At 44.2% G+C, this 11,152-nt stretch overlaps 1 pseudogene across 1 annotated transcript; it reads left to right on the forward strand.

The window, feature by feature from the left end:
* Positions 1-1,578: 1,578 nt before the first annotated feature.
* LOC311149957 (zinc finger MYND domain-containing protein 12-like) lies at positions 1,579-10,038 on the forward strand (annotated as a pseudogene). Its single transcript has 6 exons — positions 1,579-1,583; positions 2,709-2,894; positions 3,150-3,286; positions 4,046-4,213; positions 6,571-6,681; positions 9,910-10,038. The product of its transcript is annotated as a zinc finger MYND domain-containing protein 12-like (transcript).
* Positions 10,039-11,152: the final 1,114 nt, after the last annotated feature.

An 11,152-nucleotide genomic window follows, 5' to 3' on the forward strand; every position in this document is an offset into this window, starting at 1 on the left:
ACCGCACGTGTCTGTAGATTTCTAGCACATGGATCGGAAGCCATTAAAAATTCCAATTAAGGAAATATTCATTTATAATCAGGGATCTTCAAAGGGAATTGGGTGTATATTATGGATTAGGGACATCAGTGACTTTGCTACAAGTGATTTTAGCTATCTAGGTCATGCAAGTAGGCTACAGTAGGTTGCGTATGAATTCATAGGACTATTAGTTTTTTGAGCTCGTATTTTTACATAAAAAATCCATAAAAAACTTAACAAGTACATTTAAAATGTAGTTGTTGTCGGAAAAAACAAAGTTGGTTTAAGATCTCTAGATAATTTAATTGAGGCAAAAATGTAGTTTTTCTGTAAACACCAGGATTGGCTGATTGCACTTTTAAGACTGCCAGTGCATAATATTCCCCCATTGAAACCAACTTAGTCACTTTTATTTAAACGGAACGGAGAAAGAAAAGGCTGTACCTTGCTCTCTATCATCATCTGATTGTAGATATATCACCCTAATCATCCTAGGACCTTCCATCAAAGAGGTATTGACGAGCAAACTCAGAATATCAAACCAATATGTAGCTCAGTTGGTAGAGCATGGCGCTTGCAACGCCAGGGTTGTGGGTTCATCTCCCACGGGGGGCCAGTATGAAAATGTATGCACTCACTAACTGTAAGTCGCTCTGGATAAGAGCGTCTGCTAAATGACTAAAATATAAATATCCAAACTGAAAACAAATTACCTTACATGTTATTTTCAGAGGTCGACTGACTGGCTCTGGCAGCCAAAACAGCCAAATACTCCATCTAAACATGAATCGATTCTCAATTGCGATACGGTTCCAGAAACATAAAGCCCTTTACTTTCATATCACATCTAAATAATTTCACAAATGCAAAATATACACTTACTTGTACACTGTTTTAACCGGCTTTATCACAGTTGCAGCCGACAGTATTTTTCAGTGACATCACGTTTCTGGCTGCCTTTTTCCGTTACACACAGTTGTTCGGAGCGTGCTAGATAGCTAATTAGCACAGGTGGTCCCTCTGTCTTCCTTCCGTCTGTTTTCCGTAAACACGCGCTGTAGCATGGAGATACGGCCGTGTGGGAACACTTACCCTAACCCTATAAAGGTGTGTATCAATGTAACCTTCTGTTTTTGGACAATTATTTCTCTCTGATATGAAAAATAAGTTCCTTATGTTTGCACAACCGTACCGCAAGCTATGCGCGTTAATGTTCAGACCGAGCATCGGGGCTCTTAACAAAAAACTCCCCCGTACAGAAGACTCCTTTGTCCAATGACTCGTATAAATAAAGTATGTGTAATGTAATGGAACTGAGAGACATGATCAAGGGCTAGATGTAGCCTAGATAATAATCCACATCTTTAGCTAGATATATGGCTCCTGTGTTAAACAACAGCAGCAGCAACAACTTGCTAGCAGTGTACAGCTCTTGAGCAATGGAGTAATGGAAAATGAATCTTACCCATTTCAACACTAGGTGGCACTAGTGTTAACAAAGTTATTACTAGATGGTCAGAGAACACTAAAATCAAACTTGTGTTGGCCTCAGGCAGAATGTGGTACGGGGAACAGCTGGAAAGCAAGTTAGCTCTCCTGAAGGAGGAAGAATGTCTAAGTACGCCTAAGCCATATCATATGGTCTCTGAAAAAGTGCACCATTATGTAATAGCAAGGCCTTCTGTTTCTAGTTGTACATATGCTACATTTATAGGCACCATCCTTAATTTGTTCTTCAGACAAACGACAGTCCCCACCACTTGCTATGTTCGATGAATCTCTCACTTTTGGGAGAGTAGGTTACTTACTAATACATAGCCTAGTGCTTGGTGACAGACTTCCACTAGGCCTGGCCTAAGCTTTAAAGGGATGAGCCACTGAAGCAAGTTATATCCCCGTCTCTGCCTTTAAAATGCATTCCTCTCATGTGATGCAAATGTTATGAATCAATGGAGCATTGCACACATCCTGCAAGTATGCTCCAAAACAAGATAAAAACTACCTCTAGGGCCAGCTGTCTGACTGTGTCCGGATTAATAGACGTGTCTCCCTGCCAAGTGGCTGCATAAGCACAGCCAAACACCTGTGAGCCTACAGACTCACAGTTAGGGACCTTCTATGAATGAGAAAGTACAGGTCTGTGTCCTTAGGAGCCCCTTGACTCTTGTGTGAGTGCATAGTCAGTGCATGCACATTTCAGCCCTCGTGAGCCAACCCATACGCTGTATTATTGCCATGACGTGGCTGCACTGCCTTGAATCCAGACCAGTAAAAACACAGTGGAATGAACAAGCGCCGCAGAAAGAAACCATGGGGAAACTCAAGACAGTTCCAAAGCATCGGGAAAATAGCAAGATGCACGAAATTATAGACCTGTTATGTAATGGCATACAATTTAGATGAATTGAAATATATTGCACATGGCAGAATGTAAGTCATAGGCCTATGCCTTCTTATTAAAATGTTGGAGAAGACAATGTGACTTTATACAGGCACACTGATGTGCATGAGCCTAATATAGTCTAGTGTCCCAAAAATGTATCTGTAGACAGACCAACTGAAAGCAAGTACTATGAGCAACCCCATTGTTCACATCCTGTGTGATTTGCAGTGGGGTCAGCTAGGACGAAGGGAAGGGAGCCCATTTTTTGGATTGGAATGCAGCCTATGTCTCTTTTTTTTTCCAGTGACAAAGAGCAACAGCAGGCAGACTGGGTAAAGATCCATGAGAAGATCTTCCAGCTGCTCATCCCCATTTGCAGCGCAACGCCCTTCCACAGCCTGCAGGTGGACAGAGACCACCACCGCGCCCAGATACTGCACAGACAAGTGAGGAACAGACACAGACACTCACCAGGGTCTTATTCATTACGGTACTCGGCAGCAATTATGATTTTGTTTTTGTTGAGAAAACGAAAACCAGCGGGTCTTATTGGACAAGTCCAGTTCGTCGGAATCTCTCCCTGTTTCAGTCCTTTTCTACTGTTCGTTGTCTAATACGAATCTGAAGATAGTTGTCCCCTTAATCAACGTTTTGTCAGAAGAAAAAAAATCAGTAGCCCTCGATCTCAAATTATGTTTGAAGAAATGGCTGACAATTTGATTTTGGATGGGAACAACTCAAAGAGAAGCTGTTTGAGGGGAAGTACCAGGAGTCGCTACCTACTGCTCAGCTCTCCCTGCGCTCTGCCATGGACGTCAACGGACCCAGTGCTGTCCAGCTGGTCCCTGCATACCTCCTGCTGGCCGAGGCTAATGTTGGGGAGTCACAAGATGGAGGAACCTCCCCATGAGCTGGCGGTTTTACCAAAGAGCCAAGAGAAGGCAGAGACCAAATCAATTAAAATGCGGCTATGAGTCCTATTGTATTTACAATATTCTTGCAAGGGTAGTAGTAGATACATTAGATTTTAGAGAACCTGCACTGTCTTCAGTCCATTTTTAGCATTGTGTTGAACTCAGTGATTAATCAAATCATTGCTGATCTGGGTCAAAATCTTTGTTGAAACACAGTGATTCCTTTTGGGCCGAATCTAACTTGGGATCCGTGCCAATTTCCCCGAAAATCTCCCATTTACAATTGACATATAAGATTTACCTGAGTCAGAGATATGCACATGGATCTCAAGCTAGTATTCAGCGCTCACAGTCCATAATTCTGCCCTGAAGACTCATGATTCAGATGTTGAGACCCTTACCTCTGATCTGTAGGCCCATCGTTCTGTGCTGTTTAAGCTGAGTTTTGACCTTGATGTGACCCACAAGACCTACAGACCACAGGAGGTTGGTGGCACCTTAATTGGGGAGGACTGGCTCGTGGTAATGGCTGGAGCGGAATGAGTTGAACGGTATCAAATACATGAAACACATGGTTTCCATGTGTTTGATGCCGTTCCAGCCATTATTGTGAGCCATCCTCCCCTCAGCAGCCTCCACTGCTACAGACCCATGCCATGGAACTGTAGACTCTTGTTGTGTTGCGTACGACCCACTCCTCTGCTCCCCTCCCACCAGGTCTGAGCAGTCTGGCCCAGGTAGAGGAGTACCTGTCTCAGGTCGAATGGACAGGGATGAAGACCCCCGAGTGTAGTCAGACCGTCCACCACTATAGCTTCACCGCAACCTGGGTCACCTCTACACCGCCACGGACAACCTGGAGGGAGCGCTGTTGCACTTTGCCAACGACATGAGTGTCAATGCTTATCAGTGTTCAAATCTACCAGCGTTACAAAACCACAGAGTTAACTATGACAGTAGGGGTGCATTTCAATTGTCTAAAGTGGCAAGGAAGTGGTTTCTTTGGTGAAAAGCTGGGATTTAGCGTGTCTCATTTCCTTGACCTTTACCAATCTGAAAACACAATGATCGCAGTGCAGACTATAACGAGTTTTACAGTATTTTTAAAACAGATCAGGGCCTGTATTCACACTGCCCTTTTCCACCTGGACAAAAGGAACACCTTCGTGAGAATGCTGTTCGTTGACTACAGCTCAGCATTCAACACCATAGTTCCCTCAAAGCTCATCACTAAGCTAAGGATCCTGGGACTAAACACCTCCCTCTGCAACTGGATCCTGGACTTCCTGACAGGCCGCCCCCAGGTGGTAATGGTAGGCAACAACACATCTGCCATGCTGATCCTCAACACGGGCCCCTCAGGGGTGCGTGCTTAGTCCCCTCCTGTACTCCCTGTTCACCCATGACTGCGTGGCCACGCACGACTCCAACACCATCATTAAGTTTGCAGACGACACAATGGTGGTAGGCCTGATCACAGACAGTGATGAGACAGCCTACATGGAGGAGGTCAGAGACCTGGCAGTGTGGGTGCCAGGACAACAACCTCTCCCTCAACGTGAGCAAGACAAAAGAGCTGATCGTGGACTACAGAAAAAGGGGGGCCGAGCACGCCCCCCTTCACATCGACAGGGCTGTAGTGGAGCGGGTTGAGAACTTCAATTTCCAATGCGTCCACATCACTAACAAACTATCATGGTCCAAACACACCAAGACAGTCGTGAAGAGGGCACGACAACGCCTATTCCCCTCAGGAGGCTGAAAATATTTCGCATGGGTCCTCAGATCCTCAAAAAGTTCTACAGCTGCACCATCGAGAGCATCCTGACTGGTTGCATCACCGCTTGGTATGACAACTACTCCAACCGCAAGGCGCTACAGAGGGTAGTGTGTACGGCCCAGTACATCACTGTGGCCAAGCTTCCTGCCATCCATCTTTATTATAATAATTTTGTTGTGCAAATATTTTCTTACTTACTTTTTACACATTTATGTTGTAGCCCTGGACAAACACAACTGATTCTAGTCATAGAGGGCTTGATGATTAGTTGACAAGTTGATTCAGGTTTGTTTGTCGGGGCTTCAATAAAAATGTGTACTGTTAGGGGGTACTCGAGGACTGGAGTTGGTAAGCACTGCCCTAAAGGATGGGGTTGCTGTCCCATGATCCATGAAGCTGGAGCACTCTTTTGGTGGGTACAGCTTTATATCAAATAGATACCAATGACTGCTGAAAAATATGTATGCATTCTATGGTGGTGCATTTGTATGTACTGTTTCTACAACAGGTTTATATCAGTTTATTTATTGACAAATCATTCAAACCAAGAGTAAATTAAAATGGAAACTTCATCAGTTAGTAACGCTGTTGAATTAGCCTCAGCTCTTTCAAAGTCAAAAATACTCTAAAATCATTGTGAACAGATTGATGGTAGATTATAATAATTTGTTATTGTAATTTGTTGACCCACAGAGATACATTCAATTAAATTGGTCTATTTAATTCTGTGGGCTCACCAACAGCCACATGAAGCAGCCAATCACACACTTAATAAACAACACTACTAGCTCTAAGTTGTTTGGTGACATCAGTAGGCATCATCATCTCCACAAGCCCAATAGCATTTGACTCAATTCGTAGATCACCGAAAATAATGTCAGTGGCGCTAAATGTAGCACCTTACCCTGACGTGCTATCCATGAGCTAAACCCCAACTTTACATCAACATGCTGGGGGCTGACTAAGTACATTCATGACACATCTCTGGCTGTCGCAGCATCCAACAACGCCTCTCTGCTGCTGCTGCTGTCCTGCCCTAGTTATGCCATTTCCTAGGCTTTTCAGGCTAACCACCACCGCAGAGCATGACCTTGCTGTTAGCTCACACTGAACAGTTCCTGCTGGGGTGTGTCTTCTTCTCCTGTGTTATGTCAATGTGTGTGTTATGCATTCTGGCACAGGATTGCTGTCATGCGTGCCCTGGGTTGGGTGCGAAAGTAGGCTACATGTACTCATTGGTGGGGGATGAAGTGGGTTACCCCCCCCCCAAACACATAAACAATGTAAAGCGCTTTGAGACCTGGTGAGAAAGGTTATATAAAACCAATCCATTAACATGAATGTGTTGTGTGCATGCGTGTGTGTTTGCGTGTGCGTGTGTTTGTTTGTGTGTGTGCTTATGTGCTTGTGTGTGGTTTGTATTGACCCCCCATGCAGATGAAGCTCAGCATATGAAGCGGACCAGGTGCTAGGGGCCATGCTGGAGGTTCAGGAGAGCAGCCTCAAGCAGGATGTGGCCCAGAACGGCCCTAGTGGCCCACTCTCTGGCAATGCTGTGGTTCCTGGGCTGATCCCCAGACAAGGTGAGGTGTGATGACGACCAGTGCCCTGGATCTGTTGGTAAATTGGTGACACGCTGACATTTCCCCTGTTTCCCTCCACTGTGTGCTTCCCATGAAGCGCTGTCTAGAGACGGGATTAGCTTCTAATTGGTAAAGCCTTAAAGACTATAGCTCTGGCGGGATTTAGCTGGACTTGATGCGACTGCCCTGATTCTCTAACTCCCCTCCTCCGGCTTCCTGCCAGGGCAAATTCTCACTGATCTGGCAAGTATGCTAGGGCTTAGTGGGGGAATTTCGGTGTGTGTTCCTGTTATGTTGTCCAGGGCTGGCCATGTAGTGCCCATATCTATGAGAAAGGAGAAAGGGCAAGCAAATGGAGAGAATGATTTGCAAGGTGAGGTTTAATAGGTGACCTAGTGAAGGTGTGTGTGTAAATCTTTTCTCGCATGGACGACAATGATAAAGCTAAATTAGCTAGCTAGTTAATGTGAGCCCACTAGGCTACATCTAGGCTACATATTGAACTTCAATCGTCTCAGGCCAGTGGCACAACATATTCATGGTTAGATCAGAATCGCCGTCATTATCATAAGCCTGTACAGAGAATGAAGTCAAAACCACAAGTCCAAATCCCTGTCTCCATCCATGATTTGCTGCAGAGATGGTTGTCCTACTGGAAGGTTCTCCCATCTCCACAGAGGAACTCTAGAACTCTCTCAGAGTGACCATCGGGTTCTTGGTCACCTCCCTGACCAAGGCCCTTCTCCCTCGATTGCTCAGTTTGGCCGGGCGGTCAGCTCTAGTAAGAGTGTTGGTGGTTCCAACCTTATTCCATTTAAGAATGATGGAGGCCACTGTGTTCATGGGGACCTTCAATGCTGCAGAAATGTTTTGGTACCCTTCCCCAGATCTGTGCCTCAACACAATCCTGTCTCGGAGCTCTACGGACAATTCCTTCGACCTCGTGGCTTGGTTTTTGCTCTGACATGCACTGTCAACTGTGGGACCTTATATAGACAAGTGTGTGCCTTTCCAAATCATGTCCAATCAATAGAGTTTACCACAGGTGGACTCCAATCAAGTTGTAGAAAAATCTCAAAGATGATCAATGGAAACAGGATGCACCTGAGCTATATTTCGAGTCTCATAGCAAAGGGCCTGAATACTTATAAGGTATTTCTGTTCTTTATTTTGTATAAATTTGCAAACATTTCTAAAAACCTGTTTTCGCTTTGTCATTATGAGGTATTGTGTGTAGAAGGATGACGTAAAAAAACAACAATTTAATCAGTTTTAGAATAAGGCTGTAACATAACAAAATGTGGAAAAAGTGAAGGGGTCTGAATACTTTCCGAATGCACTGTACTGAGACAGAGGGGTGCTTTTCCCTCGCTCGGGTGATTTCCCCGGTGAGATTCAACCACTTGCGAATTAACAGAACATTTATAAAACACAGAGAGAGCCTGGCTTCCTTTGGCATCCACACCACTGCCTCTACCTCATCTGGACTAATCTGAAAGGGAAAATAAGGGAAGACAAAGAAAGGGGACTAAAGGGGATTTTATCTGCTCTATGCTTTCAGATCAGCGTGGTTGAAGAGACGAGATAAGGACAAGGAAGCCACTATTGGAGACAACTGAAATTCACCTGGGTCAGTTTCCCAAAAGCATCTTAAGGCTAAATTCATCGTTAGAACCTTCGTAGGAATTCGAAAAATGTCTGAGCTGTTTCCCAAAATGACCGTTAGTAAAGTTGCACTTGAAAACGCTTCTTATTTACCGACTGCCTCAGACCACTAGTAGAACAGCTAGTGCGCTGTTAGATGCTTTTTTGCCCTGCCGTGTCACAAAATCTCTGCTAAACATATAATCAAGCTGTTAATCGGTCTCTCTGTGACCACCGATAACTTGGGAACGAAGTTGACTACAAGTACAAAGTTGCCAATGTCTTTGCATATGAACAAGAAAAGGAGAAAAATATGCTTAAAATGAAAACCGAGAATAAAAATACATAAATACAGGCCATTGTAGGAAAGATGCATCATTAAAACATTCGTAAGCCTAATATCTCTTTCATACACAGACCGAAATCACACTAATTTATCCTTCCTGCCTTTTCACAGACCCTGTAACCAAAATACAGGTATCAGGTCTGTGTGAATGATTCTCTGCTTTTTTGCAGGTAAATTCATTAACACTTCCATTGTTTAACACCTCCCTATTTTGAAATGTAAACAGCTCCCATGGTTTAACAATACACCCCTGCCCCCACCCCTCCCATTTGCCAGTTACCCTCTCTCGGAGTCAACTACTCACCACATTTGATGCACTGCAGTGCTAGCTAGCTGTAGCTTATGCTTTCAGTTCTAGATTAATTATCTGATCCTTTGATTGGGTGGACATGTCAGTTAATGCTGCAAGAGCTCTGATAGGTTGGAGGACGTCCTCTGGAAGTTGTCATAATTACTGTGCAAGTCTATGGAAGGGGGTGAGAACAACGAGCCTCCTAGGTTTCTGTATTGAAGTCAATGTACCCAGAGGAGGACGGACACTAGATGTTCTCCGGCTACACCATGGTGCTACTATAGACCTTCATTGCAAAACAGTAAAAGTTCTGTATGCATTAGCGACTAGGCTACTTCTTCCTCGTGACTTGGCTAGTGGCTTGCTGGCCTTCTTCGGCTTCTTGTTCTTTGGTGAAGTGAATATACTTAGTATAGTTCTATCAGTTTCCAGAATAAGGCATGTGTGTAGTCACAGGCTGTGTCGGTGTGGATGAAGACACTGAATAAGCCTTACTGTCACAGGTTTTATAGAAGCTAGCCCAAATACTAACTTCACTTCATTTCCATTACTACATTTGGCAATGACCAAAATATTATTTGAAATTGTCTGAACAATTTCACTTTAATACTTTTCATCACAGTGTGGGTAAGATTTAGCCTAAGTTTCTTGTCTGGTTTGTACAACTTTTGAGTGAGCACAGTGAAGTCCAAGGCAGTGTCCCAGTAGTTCCAAATATTTTCCTTTCCTCATCTACTTTCCTTCATAGATCAAAGGACTGGATATGTTTTCAACCGTCCTCTCGGATCAGTGCACATGTTGATTAGGAAGCTATTCAAGACTGTTTGGGAAAAGCCCAGTTGACAGTGACACTGATTAAGTATATAAATTAATATACTGTGTATATACATAGCAGGCAGTGGGTGCAACTGCTCTACTGTGTGTGGGTGTGTGTGTTTGGTGCCAGGCACTGGAGTTTGGCAGGAAGGCCCTGCACTCCAGCCAGCTGGTCCCAGACCACAGCCTGACAGAGCCCATCCAGAGCCTGATGCAGCTGGCAGCAGAGCGAGGCCCACACCCTACCAACACAAGCTGACCGCCCGCCTGTCCAGCCACCATCCGGGCACCTCCTCAGCTCAAGACAAAATAAGTACTCTCCACACATAAAAAAGAAATAGGCCATAATAGAATCATAACAGAATAAAAGATGTGACTTTCCTTGGTGATTTCTGATAGGATGTGACTAAAATGTTGGCATTTAATTCAGATATGACCATCAGGCTCAAAATTATGTCCACACGTGACATTTTCTATTCCCATTTTTGGGTAATAAGTATGCAACATACCTAGGTGAAAAATAGTTGTATTTTGTAGTTTATTTGATAATTAAAAAAAAAATTAATACTTGAGGTTGTAACGATGACGCTGGGAGTCAGGAAGCAGGTGGTGAGTTTAATAATAATAACGAACATAGAGCGATACAAAACAAGAGTGTCTGGACACAGAAACAATACTGCCTGAAGAGTGATGCTAGGGAGTGCTAGAAGGGGGGGTAATCAGGGTACTGATGAAGTCCAGGTGTGCCTCATGATGGGGCGCAGTCATGCTTAATGAGGGTTGCCAGGTGTGCGTAATGATGGGTTGCCAGGACCGGTGGTTAGTAACCGGCAACGTCGAGCGCCGGAGCGGGGGAGCGGGCATGACAGATATAGTCGAATATATACTGAACAAAAATATAAACACAACATGTAAAGTGTTGGTCCCATGTTTCATGAGTTGAAATAAAAGATCCCAGAAATGTTCCATACGCACAAAAAGCTTATTTCTCTTAAATGTTTTGCACAAATGTGTTTACATCCCTGTTAGTGAGCATTTCTCCTTTGTCAAGATAATCCATCCACCTGACAGGTGTGGCATATCAAGAAGCTGATTAAACAGCAAGATCATTACACAAGTACACCTTGTGCTGGGGACAATAAAAGGCCACGCTAAAATGTGCTGTTTTGTCACACAACACAATGCCACAGATGTCTCAAGTTTTCAGGGAGCATGCAATTGGCATGCTGACTGCAGGAATGTCCACCAGAGCTGTTGCCAGAGAACTGAATGTTCATTTCTCTACCACAAGCCACCTCCAATGTTGTTTTAGAGAATTTGGCAGTATGTCCAAACGGTCTCACAACCGCAGACCACGTGTAACCACGCCTGCC

Source organism: Coregonus lavaretus (assembly GCF_964263955.1).
Source record: "Coregonus lavaretus genome assembly, chromosome: 22".
Lineage (NCBI taxonomy): Eukaryota > Metazoa > Chordata > Actinopteri > Salmoniformes > Salmonidae > Coregonus > Coregonus lavaretus.